Source organism: Leptinotarsa decemlineata, unplaced genomic scaffold (genome assembly GCF_025532065.1).
Source record: "Leptinotarsa decemlineata unplaced genomic scaffold, Ldec_3_MD MMD2_tig00000133_RagTag_RagTag, whole genome shotgun sequence".
Lineage (NCBI taxonomy): Eukaryota > Metazoa > Arthropoda > Insecta > Coleoptera > Chrysomelidae > Leptinotarsa > Leptinotarsa decemlineata.
The window spans coordinates 6,989,912-7,006,962 of record NW_027412542.1 but is presented as its reverse complement, the minus strand read 5'-3'; positions in this window follow the sequence as shown (position 1 = coordinate 7,006,962).

Genomic DNA, 17,051 nt, shown 5'->3' with positions numbered 1-17,051 from the left:
TATCATGAGAGCAACCAGCATTATATACATGAAATAGGTATATGAAGCCGCAGAGCCGGCACCAGAGTCACCCGAGTTATCTGATGTGGCTAGATGCATTAACTGTACGTCGCAAGATTTTTTATCAGAAGAAATCGCTACCATTCAGAATAGTGTTTCTATTCGAATTGAAAATGTCTTAATATGACAATAAGTTTTAATCAAGATATTGATATTTCTCGATATCATATATAAATTGTTGGTAATCAAGGTAGAGGATTGTCTTCTCATTTTCCGGAGGTTAAATACATCAGTAAAATAACTCGTTTGTCATTTCGGTAACTTATATCTGTTCATTGTTTTGGTAAGATTTATTTAATTTACATATTCTTCGGTGTCGTCTCAGTAGAATTGGCGTTTAGTCATTGTCATTATCATAATCTCAAATAAAACCTGTGAATTTCTGTAGAAACATTTCTGCAAACTTCAGTCACAATTATTTTTGAACATAAAAATATGATCCTATTGGTTCAATTTGAGTAGGACATCAAAGGTAATTGAAATTGTTTGGTGGCCTAACCTTAATGTTTTTCATCATTTCATCATTTTGATATGAATAATCACTAACCATTTTTGTTGGCATTCTGATGTTTTTCGACTTGGTCCAGAATTTCATACTAGCTTCCACTGATTCTGATGAAGATGAACAAATATCACAATTCAAGATCCACAGGATACTGTAAAATCATCAATTCTCAAAATATGGCACATTAATAAAATTAAACGATACCATCCAGCACGGGCTCTATCGGTTTTCTGGTATTTGAAAACTTTTTTCTGCATCAAGGACAGATTAGCCTGTTGGACCACCAACGTTTTATTAGTGGTGCTAAGCTGAACCACAAATGCAGTGCTGGATTGCGTGAGAAAGTTTTTCATGATGAGTAAATTTTTCTTTTGAAAATTCGATTATCATAAATTTCGGTGACTTTTATAATTTGTATAATTTAAAGAAATGTTCGAAGCCAAGTTAACTTATTTTTGTTGTTGACTGTAGCACCTAATACTGGTTAGAAAGTTGGAAAAAGTCGGTAAGAACACTCGCCCCTCAAGGTGAAGAATAAATTCATTAATTTATGTGTGATCTTCGTTGTTGTGGAACGAAAAATATATTACAAAAACTTAATTACTTAGTTTATTCCCTGGAAGAGGAAATATTGACTTCGTGACAGGATAATGTATATTGTCCTTTCAAGATCAAGTGAAGAAATCAACGCAAACATTACTTAAAATCAATTACTTTTCCAAACGAAAATTTTTGAACTTGGGAAAAAAATAATATCTACTCCAACATATCAGTGCGTGAAAAATATTTCAAGCTTTGCAAATTACTTTTCAATAATTCAACGGAGCATTCAAACGACAATCCACTGAAATGAATTGCAAAAAATTGAAATTCATCATTCTTTGATCACGTAAAGTGATGAGTCGTTCGAAAAAACATTCTACAAACGTCACATTTTGAAATCAAATTTTCTTCTTATGGAATTGGCCGCGACGGTAGTGCGCCCGACTCACGATCGGAAGGCCGTGGGTTCGATTCCCGCCTCGACCAGATATTTTTCTCGAGAGAATTTATCTGGTTGAAGCTGGGATAATTTCTGCAACCGTGTTAGGAATCACACGTTAAAAGGTAAGACGTCGTTAGTCCTCAGCTCGCACATGTTTCTCAACTTCTGAGAGTTGTCGTTCGTATGGGGGCGATAGCTGATTAATGGAAAAACATATTTTAAACAGACATATTTATATAACTTGAATTGTCTTCAGAGAAAGAATCATCATTTCTATACAATTTGAAATATTGACTTGACTTGAATTTGACTTGAACTATTCGAAATGATGTCAGGTACACTGAATTCGTTAGAAGGATATTTTTTATTATTTCACCCCTTATACTCCAATAGTTTCATAATACACGTCGAAATCTTGCAATTTTACTCGGAGTATTATTATCATGTAGAAATTGTATCCCAGAACTTTTTTGTTTAAACTGAGACAAAAATTCAGTCAAATCATTCTATTTCAAAAACTTCATTATACATGTTCCTTCTTTATATAACACCAAAAACACCATAAATCAGAAATAGCTACAATCCCCAGATGTAAAAACATGTACATCCATAATCCGAAGAGAAAATGATAATCTTGTAATTTGTGTTTCTGTTATTCTCGATTATTTTCTAGGAAGCAGTCATACCTTCTAACTCTAACTAATTCGATGACGGATTGTTTTTTTTCGCGGTGGATATACTCAAACTGTACTGATTTCCTATGACTTCTGGAATATAGCTATCGTCTCCATTACTATTACTATACTATACAGGGTGTATAAATAGTGTGAAATATTCAAGTGACGTATTCCTGAGACAATTTCAAGAAAAAAGTCTATATAAACATGTGTCCGATAATGCTTCGTTTCGGAGAGGTGTTGAAATTGATTTTTTTGTCCGTTTTATTAACTTTTGCAAAAAATAAGTTATTCGCACGAAATTTTCATATAACATCTAGAGAGCGCTGCGTACGCTGTCATTATTTATTTCAAATTGCCCTAACTTTTTTGACAGTAAACTTTAAGTACTTTTCATGGAAAAACATAATTCCCACATCTTTTCCGAGTAAAAAAGGTACCCTTCCTCACCAACGCTGAAGGTGATCGAGATATTTACAATTTTCTATATCGACGCATATTACTTAGCTCCTAGGGCGAGAAAAAATTGCTAAGAACATCACAAAAACTAATTTTCTGGTGGATCTCGTCAAAATGAACAATTTTTTCACATAAAATGTTTATCGAAAAATCATTCGTTTTCGAGATACAAATTGTTGAAATTTTTCAAAACATGGTTGGTTTTTGTCATAAGTTTTTTGCGTTTTTAGTTATTTGTATCCCAAAGAAGAATGATTTGATGATAAATATTTTACAGGAAAACATTATTTATATTGACAAGATCCACCACATACTTAGTTTTTTCAATGTTCTCAGCAACTTCACTTAGTGCCCTAGCGGCTAAGTAATAAGCATCGATATAGAAAGCTGTCAACATCTTGAAAATGATTACCTCCAGCAATGTCAAGAAAACGTACCTTGTTTACTTGAAAAAGGTGTGGGAATTAGGTTTTTTCATGAAACGTACCAAAAGTTTACTGTCAAAAAAGTTTGGCCATTTGAAATATATAGTTATAGCGTGCGCAGCGCCCTCTGGATGCTACATCTACAATTTTTTTAAATTGTCTCAGGAATACGTCATTTCAATATTTTAACTTACTTATGATATACCCTGTATATAGGGCTTCAATGATTGACTTATGTGTTTGAAATCGCCATCTTCAGCTCCAGTCTAGCATATCTCGCTGATTTATTTATAGAGTTTCCCGTAGGGCCGAAACTATTGACATTTCGAAGGTTTTCAAAAACATATTAAAAAAAATATTTGGTATTTTTTCAAATTGTTTTAATAAACATCACTCATAATAAAATATAAATTGCATTCAATATACTCGCACGAATTAATTTTGTGTGCAATATTAAAAAATTATTAAACATCATGGTGCCACTCAAAATTTGTGATCTTTTTTGTGCCTGGTGAATATATGCCTTCTTAGACTATCCAATCTATGACTTTTGTAAACACACTGACTGCAGTGATATTTCTTCTCGTGACCACATTGTTTTCGGTGCCTTTTGAGGTTATCTGCAGATACATAGTTCCTACCACATTTACAGTAGTATCTGTAACCTGAAATCATCATAACATTTGAAATCATGAAAATGTATATAACGTTAATCAAATCGATATAAACAAGTCATCATTAGTTACAATGAACTGATCCCAAACACAACGCATTAGTGATCCAACACCACATAGCACTCTTTCAACCCGCCAAAGGTATCATCATTGGTGCTAGGCTGAACCATAAATGCATTGCTGGACTCAATTGTCCTTAATGAACAAGACTGAGTAAACATCTTCTCTTACGCAGACGCCATCTATGGGATCGACAGAAACGCATTTGTATTTGGACATCGCCCTTGGTTAATATCAATTGAAAATTATGTTCCTACAGTGTAGGATCCAGCAAATGCTTGTCGGAAAACAACTACTTTCCCGGCTAATACCATGATGGCTCCTGAATTACATCCGACGTATATTTAAAGAAGTTACCTCACATATGGTTCTCGCCTGAAATAGTCGAACAGCTCACCTGCAGAGCGATTTCGAGGTTTTTAACAATAAGAATAATAATAATAATGTTCGTTAATTGAAAAGATAGATAAATGTGCATTAGGGGGCGCCTCGCGGCGCCCGAGACCCTATAATGTAGTTGCTATCGGCATGTCCAGCATATGCGGTCTCGGCCCGTATCCATCGACATAACGCGGCCCTGAGAGTGCTTTATTACCATCTACGGCACTCTTACGGTTTTGACGAAACACCAGTGTTGCCCTACGCTCCGGGGGATATTGAATCCGTTGTGGGGAACGAAAGGTGCCGAATTTATTGAAACTTTTCGTTCCTTACCCTCAGGCTCATACAAGCTAATAAGCCTGATGTAGCCCTTCTCGACCACCAGATCAAGATGATATTAGTCGTGGAGTTTTCAGCTCCTAGCGAAATGTATATCCTCCGAAAAGAGGAGGAAAAACGGATATAATATCAAGATTTTCTCTTCGAACTCCGCAGACTCTATCCAGATCACTCTGTCAAGATGGTTGCTCTGATCATTGGAGTCCATGATGGAATGATGCCCTCTCTACTCTCGAATCTTAAAATCATACTAGCTTGCCGCACTAAGGCAGAAATCTCAGCCGGACAGATGCAGATGGCTGTCATTATTGGCTCACTGCGCTTGTTCAGGGCACATGATTCTTGGGCCCAATGATCACTTATCCCCACGGTGTGGGGAGTGGTCGTTGGTTGATAATGCTGGCGCGCCCTTCCGAATGTATCGGGGCTTCGGGGGATAGGGCCGGACCAGCGCATACTTCGTTAAAAAAAATGCTTTCATTACTCTGTCTAATGTACTTGATTTGGGGAACGTGCTTCGGATTTTTTGTAATACATAATGTATGAATACATTTCTGTAAAATAAGCATAGACCTAAACTTCATCTATAGCTGATTTCTAGATTGATTTATGGTGTATAGCTATATCTATTAGAATACTGTTCTTCAGATAATGAAGTATATTTTGATCTATTGATTGGTATCTCAATTGAATACTTTGAAGTTAAATTCGTGAAAATTTGAATTCGTTTAGGTTAGGTGCTCACTAACTACTGAGTCATTCAAATAACTAATCACTATCTGCTTTCCCACAATTATATAAATTTTTCTCAAAACTTCCCTGTCCATTCCGGAGTCCTTCAACAACACTTGATACAAATCCTCTGGAATCGTCTGTGTACTATTGATTCAACTTCTTGAGAATCAGTATATCACTTATAACAAATCTGGTGACCGTGTAGGCTGTCACTCTTTCCTACCCAATGCTGTGAAAAATGTTTCAAATCAACAGTCTGATTAAGGGCATTCAACCTTGCAATGAAACGGTGCTCCTCAACAGTATATGATAATGGTAGTGATAATTTAGTCTAAGATTCTTCAAGGCACTGCATTGAAAGAAGATGCAGTATTGAATGAAATCTAGAAACACCAGATTTGGTGCTCCTCGATAAATTTGTTTGTAGCTAGTCTCTAAAAATAAAACATGAAACAAAAAAAAATGTTTCTAGAAATGCTTCAGAATGTACAATTATAGTTCATAATAAAACTATCAAGCAAAATTTTGGAATGCAAAGACTACTTGAAGAGAATTTCTGGGGCTTTGAAACGACATTTTACTTGACCAATATTTTTAGCAGGGGAGCCCACGATGCAAAATGGGGATTTACTCGAGCGTCATTGAGACATATTAGGTTGCAAATCTCAGATGATTAGAAGAAAAAATGTTATATAATATATACCTTTTCATCGGTGGGAAAAGCGACTATAGATTTTTGAATATGTAAAAAAATACTGTTGCATGGACATACTCGAGCGCGTCAGATATTGATAGCATCAATGTCCTACGTATTTTCAATAATGTTGGTATGTTAATCTGATCGTTTGCATGATGTGGGTGGTTGTACGTAAGAGTTAAAAGTGAAAAGGAAAAAAATACTAATCGAGCACGTCAGATTTTCTAAGGGGGTTTTGAGTACAACAGAAAAAAGCTCTCATTCAATAATCTGACGATTTCGATCTGACGCAAACTCGCGGCCATTATTATAATGTACAAAACAAATTCGCCATTTTGAAATACTCAAGCGCGTCAAATTAGGATATATATGGTTCATATTTATGTTTTAGACGTGCTGTCTCATAATCTGACGATTATCTAGAGGGATTCGCTTAATTTGACAAAAACAATATTTTTTTAAAATTTTTTTCAATTTAATTGAACCTAATTAATTGAGAAGCTCGGGAAATAGTAGGCGAATAAATAAGTTTATGTTTTTTAAGTAGAATACTTGTATTTATAAGAAAATAATTTTTTTTAAATGCTCAAAAAAATTCAATTTTTTATAATCAACTGATTAATTAATGAAGAAAAGAGAAATGAAACTTTCTATGTTTTTTACCACTTTTATTTGTAACTAACGTTACTGCAGTTTCGTCCTATGAGGACATATTCAAACTTATATATTGTATAAGTTTGAAAATGTCCTTATATATTGTATGAGTTTGAAAATGTCCTTATAGGACGAAACTGCAGTAATGTTAGTTACAAATAAAAGTGGTAAAAAAAAAAAAGTTTAATTTCTCTTTTCTTCATTATGATTTTCTACCACGAAGTAAGGGCTACATCCATCAATTAATTGATTAATTAATCCTCTGTGATCAGCTGTGATGGCGATATGGCAACAGAATTCAGAGTGGGGACGGAATGAGAGAGTAATAGACAGAGAAAAAGTGAATAGAGAATAGAGAAATAGGAACTCGGAGATGAAAATATAGGTATCACACAGCTGCACGCATTAAATTTTATCGACGAATTTTTGTCGGCTTGCAAAAATCGTCAGATTATATATTTTTCGTTATCCTTGCGTCATTTCCTTCAAAATTAAAAAAAAATTAGCTACACTCGAGAATGTCGAAATGAAGTTATTTTTCAACAATTTTGCTGCCTTCCCCTTTCTTTACGTCACTCTCAAATTGTCAGATTACTGGAATATACACTTTTTAGCACGTAATTAACTCACCCTACCTTAATCTGACGAGCTCAAGAATTTCTGTTGATCAATTTTTTTTTACTAATCTGATCCTTTATTCCGCACAGGCGACCTTTATGGGGCTCATATTTGGTGGAGGTACTTAACCTTGTACTAGGTATCCCCCTGTATATTAATCTGCCGCGCTTTAGTAAATCCCGATATACCCGCTTGGGCTCCCCTATTATTTAGAATTCAGGGGTGTTTGTCACGCTTGAAAATAGAAGAAACGCAATCAAAATTACCACACAAATATATCCAATTTCAATCAGAAATCAACGGATACTTGAATTTTGCTAAAACGTTGATGCAGTTCCTGATAACGACTCACCATTCGTTCTCATGTTTTTACACTTTGAGAGAATACCACCGCTCAAAACCGGTAAGTGATATTAAAACATATTTCAAACAATACATTTTCACAGAGTGAGAGTAAGAAAAAAGTATGGAATTATTCTCATTTATTTTCATTCAAATACCAATATTATTTCAAGTATTAATTTTCAACTTTTTGAATTGAATTGATTTGATCGAAAGAAGGAACTTTCGTTATTTTCAAAAGTCCACATGCATTTCATGTCGACATACAACATGTCTCCTCATCGTCGATTTCCTGTGTGTTTTATAAGGACAGTAGGGACATTTAATTTTAGGGACTTCCCCACATTCTCTCCAATGAACCAGCATATTGAATCGCTGCTTGAAAGCTCTTCCACATTTGTTGCAAGTTCTATCTGAAACTTCATAATAATTTCCATCATAGTTTCCCAAAAAAGAAATGCACACAAAATTTCATATAAAAACGGCAACGTAATTGAGAGTCTCGACTCAAATTGTTTGTACAATAAAAATAACGATTAAAAAACATTTCATAACTTTCCATAAAATGCAGTGCTCAGTACTTCAATTCAATCTCATTCGTTGACGGAACCAATAATTTTCCTCCGCCAAAACTAGAACAAGCTAGAAATTGAAAATTTTGACGGGGGTGTAACAAAAGTGAAAAAAATTTAAAGTAAAAACAAAAACACAATTATATTTTATTGCGGCATATGAAAATTTTACACTTTGAACTCATTCAACACAGCCGTTAAACTTAAAAAACTTTGTAATATTATTGAAAAAAATGAATCAGTTTGAATTGCATATTTGCTTATGTAGGAAGATTTCTGGAATAACTATGAATTTTATCAATATTCGACAGTAAGATGTTCATACCATATAAGTATTGTATTCAATTTATTGTGTGCTATCAGAAGTAGATTTTTTTCGAAAAAAAAATTGTTTCATAAAAGAAATTGGTGTATTGATGTTATTGATTCAATTTTCATCACAAAGTAGACTCCAAAGTTTGAAATATCTATGAAGTGATCATGAATTTTATAGGAGTATATTTTGGCAGTTGTGAAATCAAAATTTTCCTTAATACTACTTTTGTATTTTTAATGGTTGTCTTGGATATAATATCTACGTTCAGCCGACAATAATTTATTTAATATTTTTGATGTTCATTTTTTCAATACATATTAATCTCCACTACACTAATCTCCAATATTGATGCTCAGTATAAGCTAGCGATACTTCAGGAAAAATAACATAAATAAATAACATAAATAAATAAATAATAACATAACATAAATAATAACATAATAAAGTATTATGAAGTGAAAAGGGCTAATGTCAATACAAATTGGAAGAAAAAGCACTCTCGTAATAGCTACTTTCATATGAATATTGTCGTTCGCGTGGCGACGGGTCGCCATGCGCAAGCGACTGTACGATTCTCATTCCACTGGCTTGACGTAACGCAGTCTCTCTCGCCACACTGAGCTCGGATACCTATAGTGTATATAGTTGTGTTTACTACAGTATACACAACCTTTGTTTTGCTAAATAAATAAGTAAAACTTAAGTATGTCTGACAGTGACAATTTGGAAAGTGAAAGTGAGCAGCCTCCTGCAAGTCATCAATATGTTGATTATATTTTATAAATGGAGTATGCATTTTTCTGTGCATTGGGCTCGCGTATATTTGGTCTGTCTCAAGGATCATAGCGTATAATAATTTAAAAATTGTTATCAATTGATTTCAATTTCATTCTCATTAAAAAATATGCTCTAAAACGCTTTTAGAAAAAAATGTCATGAAGACTGGCAAAATTGTATTTCAAAATAAGCTGATAGCGAGTAGCGCCCAAATGTTTTTTCTATTTGTTATTAACACGACCATCAAAAGTTAATTATTTAATTTTCTGATGATGGTGGAGTTCATATAGAAACATTCATTATTGATATTTATAATTGAAGATCTTCAGTATTATATTTCAATAACTAGCTAAGATTCTTGAGTTCACTAGTATATTGAAACCACACTAAAATTTTTTCATGTAATTTTCAATTACTTATTTTTTTTAATCATTTCAGTACCCAACATCATTACAGGGGTCACAAAATATTATAACTGAAAGTGGACATCACCAAGATAATCAGTTAAACACAAGAGATACCATTAATCTGTTAAAAAAATGTTTTTCTGTTAACCAGCTGTGAGATTTCATTAATATAGTATCAGAATAATAGTATTAGAATATACTAATTTGTATTTTAGTTTCTGTCAGCACTTTTATATTTTTTTAGAGTAAATAATAATAATGTTATTAATGTCCAATACTTCTGTAGCATACTTCAGATGTCATCGACAAATTGTCACAGTAATACCGTCTTGAGGCAACATTGAATATAACTATCACCGAAGTCATTGATGAAAAGAAATTGAGTGGTCACAATTCAAAATGAATTTTTGATTAATGCATTTAATGGAAATAAATGTTTATCAAATCAACAGTCATCATTTTCTGGAAAAAAATAGTAATATTTACTATGCCATATACTACTATACTCTATGCCATATTAGTTCCTGTCGTAATCTATACTTGTATAAAATAATATTGATGTTTCACCAGGCGTCACATTTTTTATTCCTTTTCAGTTTATACTCCACATTCCATATGTAATTGTATCGAATATCATTTACAGGATTGTTACCCAATAAAGTATATGAAAAATATTACATCTCACTCTCATGAAATACTGTCATCTTCAATGTCATCCTCAAATATTGTATGACTATCGAATAATCATAAAATACACAGATATTTCAGTTGTCTTCATATACAAGCAAATATGCCTGAGAAAGTTAGGTTAGGTTACGTCCAAAGTGAGTGGGTCTATTAGACACTCCACCGCAACCCATAAGGGTTTATTGTGGCTCATACCTATTCACACTCGCCCAAATAAACCCAGCTTCTTAACGAAACCGATTAGTTTGTATGGTGAGTGGTCTTTCAGGTCAGATGGTGAGAGTACGGCGCTGCCGAACTCTAAAAACCTAAATCGGTCCCCAGCAGGGCAGGCACAAAGTATGTGCTCTGCTGTTTCATCATTTTCCAAAAAGAGGCGAGGCACACTGTATTCCGATAATCCGAGTCACTGCATATGATGTTTCAAATGACAGTGATCTGTAAGAAGACCTGTTAGACATCATAGTTCTTCCGTACTGTAGTCCAACAACTGTTTGGTATCAAGCTTCGAAGGGTGAATGAACGCCATGGAGTGAGCCAATCCTGGAAGATTCTGCCAGAAGTCCTTGAATCTTTTTGCCAATCTTTGTTTGGCAAAACCTAAATCAATGCCAATGACAGGTTCTAGTCCGATGAAGCTGCTTGCAGCACTCTCTTTTGCAAAGGAGACAGCCGCATCATTGCCTTTTATGCCAGTATGGCGAGGAATCGAGACCAGAGACAATTTGTTTATCGAAGAGAGTCTTTTTTGGCAATTTGCTACCAATTTAGAGGTTGCTCGGTAGGAGCCAAGAGCTTCCAAAACCGCTTGACTGTCCGAGAATATTTTTATTGACTGATTGTGAGAAAGAAATTTGACACCAATTCAAACTGATTCTTTCGTTTCAACAATATTACAAAGCTTCATGTTAGTGAAATTGAATCTCTATCATATAATATAACGGATCAGAGTATTTACTCTGATCCGTTACTTGATGAAAATGAATTACACTATCCATGATAATCAGTATATAATTTTCGAAATAAATTTTATTTAAAACACGTTTTTATCAGTTACAAGTGAAACTACCGTGTGGCGAAACGCGTTTTAAATAAAAATCATTGTGAAAATTCTATAATTATCATCATGTATAGCTATTGTGTAGCAATCTTGTGACTGATATCTGCTTCAATTCCATATCGATTGTTTGGGGTACAAACTAAATAGGAAAAAGTATGTTTTTTGTATAATCCAATGTTCATATAGAAGTAGTTATTTCGAAAGTATTTTTTCTTTCGTGTAATTAGATGATTATATGAAAGTAGTTGGGAAAGAAAGGTTTAGGGTGTCTACTTCAAAAGGCGCTACATTCCTTTATTAAGCCACAATATAGAATGCTAATCTATTTGTGGTGGGTCCATAACATAGCATAATACAATAAAATAAAAAAAAAATATACATTCAAAACGAGACTACAATTTAAAATTTATATATATGGTATAATTGTAATATGAATTATTTTGTTGAAGTTTTTCTTTATTCATATGAATATCCAGCAAACAATTGAGGATGTAAATACACGGTAAGGTGGGTATTTCTTAGGTGCTCAATATGCCCTGAATATTTTAATTTGTCATCCATAACAATTCTAAGCAGTTTAACTTCTGAATTCTTGGCAAACGTATTGTTGGTTAAAATGACAATATTTTGAGTTTTGTTTTTATTGAGTTTCAAGCAATAAGAAACGAACCATGTTTCAGCATTTCTTAAAAAATCATCTGAAGTTTCTTCCAAGTGATCAAATTTCTTGTCAGAATCCTAAAGGGAGCAATCATCTGCATAACAAATACATTTGATGGGACACATGTAATGAACTATGTCATTGATATAGACAATGAATAAAAGTGGGCCGAGGATAGAACTTTGAGGTACCCCAAAATGAATGTTCTCGATTTAAGAATAGCTGTTGTCTATAAGAATAGCTCGTCTCCTACCATTCAAGTACGATTCGAATAATTTCCATGCAGTACCGTGTATACCGTAAAATTGTAGTTTGTCTAATAGTAATGTGTGAGAAAAACACAGTCAAAGGCCTTCTTTATCTTGATAAAAAAAATGTGGGACTCTCCTAAAGTAAGGAAGGAAGGAAGGAAGCAATCAATTTCAAGAATCAACTCTATATAAGATGTGTAATTCATTGAATTACACGAAAGAAAAATAGTTTCGAAACAAATACTTATATATAAACGTTGAATTATACGAAAAACATTATTTCTATTCCGTTTGTATTTCAAACATTCGTAATGGAATTGAATCAGATATCATGAATGAAAGAAGCAAATTTCACTTACATGAAACACTGTCATCTTCACTGGTAGACATCTTGATATTTCACCGTAAGTTGTTCGCTCTTCAGTACCAAATATTATGAGAAGAAACACTCAATTCGTAGTTGTTTCGAAAGGAATTTTTCTTCCAGTTTGTGTCTGAAAGTAACCTCTACGCATAACTTATTCAAGGACCACTTTTTTGAGAGGATACTGGACAGACATATCAAAAGGGTAGCATTATATGCATCCCCACTGAATAACCACCAGTATGCTTATCAGGCAAATCGACAGATTCAGGATTAAACAACCTCGTTGAGGAAATCTCCCAATCCCTTGACAACAAGGAGATTGCGGTTGCTGTATTTCTTGATATTGAAGGTGCATTTGACAATGCACTACCCAAATCTATAGGATTGTCTCTGGCTAGAAAGGGTATAGAATCGACCATAACTGGCTGGATATATGCCATGCTACTAAACAGAACTGCAACTACAAGGCGAAGCTATCAGGTTCAGGGTCACCAGGGGCTGCCCTCAAGGTAGGGTACTATCTCCCCTTCTGTGGTCGCTCCTAGTGGATAGTCTGCTTGATGCCCTCGACAGAAGAACACTTGATGTGCAAGCTTACGCAGATGACCTTGTCCTTCTGGCAATGTCCACGTCGGAAAGGGTAGCTTGTAATATCCTCCAAAGCGCGTTGGATGTTGTTCACAGTTGGTGAGAAGGAAATTGGACGATCTAACGTCACTTTCCCTCAATTGTGTGGTCATTCCATTTGGAACGGAGGTGAAATATCTTGGCATTGTCCTTGATAAAAAAACTCACATGGTGAACGCTCACTTGTAAAAAGTTTTACACAAAGCCAGACTGTCTCTATGGACATGTCGAAGGATGCGTGGTTAAACTTGGGGTTTAGGTCCCAAACAAATCCATTGGATTTATGTGATTGCTTGGTGGCCGAAGGCTTCACAGAAAACGGCCCAAGCAAAGCTCTCTGGCTTACAGAGACAGGCTTGTCTGGCTATCAGTGGTGCCATAAGTAGCACACCGTCAGCGGCCATGGAGATCCTTCTAGATCTACCTCCTCTCCACATTTTTCTGGAAAGAGAGGCTAGATGGACTGCATACAGACTTGTGCACATTGCCAATTGCACAAATCAATTCAATGCAGAGTGCAACAGACTGTTGGTTGACATTGGAAGTCACAGCATTCTAGAAATGACCTCTGACTTTATGCCTCCAACTGTCAACTACGAACTGCCTTATAAAGTACTATTCCCGAGTAGAGAGGACTGGATCCTGCGGGAGAAGGAAATATCAAGAGCAGATAGTTGTTGGTTCACAGATGGATCAAAAACACCTTCCGGTTCTGGTGCAAATGTGTTCAGTCGCAGACCCAGAACAGAATTATCTACCTGCCTAGGAACTTATGCGACTGTATTTCAAGCGGAAATTTACGCTATTGAATTGTGTGCGGAGAGATTGGATAAATCCAACCTCACAAGTCAATAAAAATATTCTCGGACAGTCAAGCGGCGTTGAAAGCTCTTGGCTCCCACCGAGCAACGTCTAAATTGGTAGCAAACTGCCAAAAAAGACTCTCCTCGATAGGAAGACTAAACAGATTGTCTCTGGTCTGGATTCCTGGCCATACTGGCCTGGAAGGCAATGAAGCTGCTGACTCTCTTGCAAAGGAGGGTGCTGCAAGGGGCTTCATTGGACCAGAACCTGTCATTGGCATCGCTTTGGGCCTTGCCAAAAAAACACTTGACACCTGGATGGCAAGAAGAGTTTTGGACTTCTGGCAGAATCTTCCAGGATTGGCTCACTCCAAGGCGTTTATTCACCCTTCGAAGCTTGATTCCAAACAGTTGTTGAACTACAGTAGGGATGAACTTCGATGTCTAACAGGCCTTCTTACAGGTCACTGTCATTTGAATAATCACATGCAGAGACGTGGACTCTCGGCAGACAGTGTGTGTCGTCTCTGTCTGGAAAATGATGAAACTGCAGAGCATATACTTTGTGCCTGCCCCGCTGGGGACCGAATCAGGTTCTTTGAGTTCGGCAGATCCGAACTCTCACCATCTGACCTGAAAGACCACTCACCATACAAACTAATCGGCTCCGTCAAAAAGCTGGGTTTATTTGGCCGAGTGTGAATAGGTGTGAGCCACAATAAACCCTTATGGGTTGTGGTGGAGGGTCGAATAGACTCACTCACTTTAGACCTACCTACCTACCACTTTTGTGAGATTTCCACTAGACAAGTGGAATAAACCCCTTTCAATTATTATTTTGTTTTGAGAAAAATCATTGGAATCTAATTTTATATACATTATAACAAATGGACCAGAAGTCATTCAAAGACGAATGGTAGTTTGGTAGATTCTGCGGTTTAACCAAAAAATAATAAATTTTAAAACAACGGTACTATGGATTCGTAAATTAAATAAACTAGAGGTACATTACTCAGAATGAACTTTGTTTTTTTTTTTTTTGGTAATAAGAGAAAAACATTGTACTGAAAATTTCATTTACTATAATAATATATAATCTATAAAGTAAGTAACATAGTACAGTATCATGATGCCACTGAATCATTGAACTTTTCAATATTCGGTGGTTGTATTTAATCTATATCACAATGATAAGGAACTTGAAGGTAAACCACTAATATCACATTGAACTCAGAACACATGTTCTGAGTAAAAGTCTTCGATTTTATCGTTTGTTGCTGTATCACTAAGACAATCAAACTATCAAGACAACTATTTACTGAAAATGAAAACGGAAATAAATCATCTATCAGAGTTGATAATACGCTTGAATTTTTCCTGTAAAGGTAAGATATATGATTGATAAACGATAACAAGATTCAATAAAAACACATTCACTTAGGAAGTAGTAATTAATTTTGCGTTTTCGCGTTTTAAATTCACATTGAAATAACTGCAACCCATTTTCAGAAACATCAACGAAAAAATCTGAAAGTAACTTCCACCTGAAAAACTAGGTTATTTTATTTCATATTTGATTATCTCAGAACATATCTTTTACGCTTCTTTATGGTATTCAGATACATTTTTTTCAGAACTATTATGCTGTTATTATAATGACACTAGAATAAAAAGTTGTAAAAATATTAATGATTTATACTAATAAGTTTAGCTTAAAATTTTTGTTCAATTTGAAATCATGCATTATCCTTACCATTGAAAAAGTATAAAATCCTTGATTGAAATTCATACTTCTTAATACTTTCCATCAAAACATTCCAATGCTTAATTATTTTTTCGCCAGAATAATCAAGTCAAAGGACAATGCATGACACAGAGGTCTCAGAGGAATGATTTGTTTTCAAATTTGAAATTGAAACAATCACTATAATTTGTATCAGTAAATATATAATAGGGATAAGATATTTCCTATCACTAGCAGAATCAAATAAATGTTAAAAATCTTGAGCTCTCATGTAATATATCATTATTGCCTATATTTGCCATTACAAAATAGACTAAGGATACAAAGTAAAATTTTAGGAATACAAATTATTTTTCTCCAATTTCCTTTCAAAAATTCAATATTTTTGACTGTTGTCCGAAACTCCATCAATAAACATTCAACTCATATTTCAAAGAGAAATTCCAATCAGAAAATCAATTCTCACTGATTATATTCTGTACGACGTGAGTTGTGATTTTTATTATAATAATGATTACAATTAACCATGATAAATTATTTCATTTAGATTTCATCTGTTAAGTGGTTGTCTTGATAGTTCCATTGTATTATAATCATGATAGAATAAAGTAAGAACACGTGTTCTGAGTAAAAGTTTTCAATTTCATTGTTATTTGACAATTTGTTCAGTGTCATCAATAAACTGCAGATATAGATGATGAATCATTTGATGTGATATTAGTGTTTTACCTTCAAGATTATAATCATTGTGATATAGACAGAATACAAGCCATGAATTCATCTGATATTGTACTATTTTACTTACTTTATTGCTCACTTAATTTTTTGACTTATTGAATATACATTATTATAGTAATTTGAATTTTCAATACGATGCTTTTCAATGCCAAAAAAACCAAGAATTATATCAATAATAATTACAAATCACAAAGTATAGAATATAATCAGTGAGAAAATGATTTTCTGATTGACATTTCTCTCTGAAATATCAGATCTAACAACGGCAACACTTTTGAGAAAAAATATTCCGAATGGTTTGCGAAAAGTAGAATGCCTAATTCCTAATGCCTAATTCCTAATTCCTAACTTTCGGAACTTGAAAAAAAAGTATGCGAATTCGGTCTTTACATCTTTCATTTGTAAGAAGTGACTCAGAGGAAGCGGCATG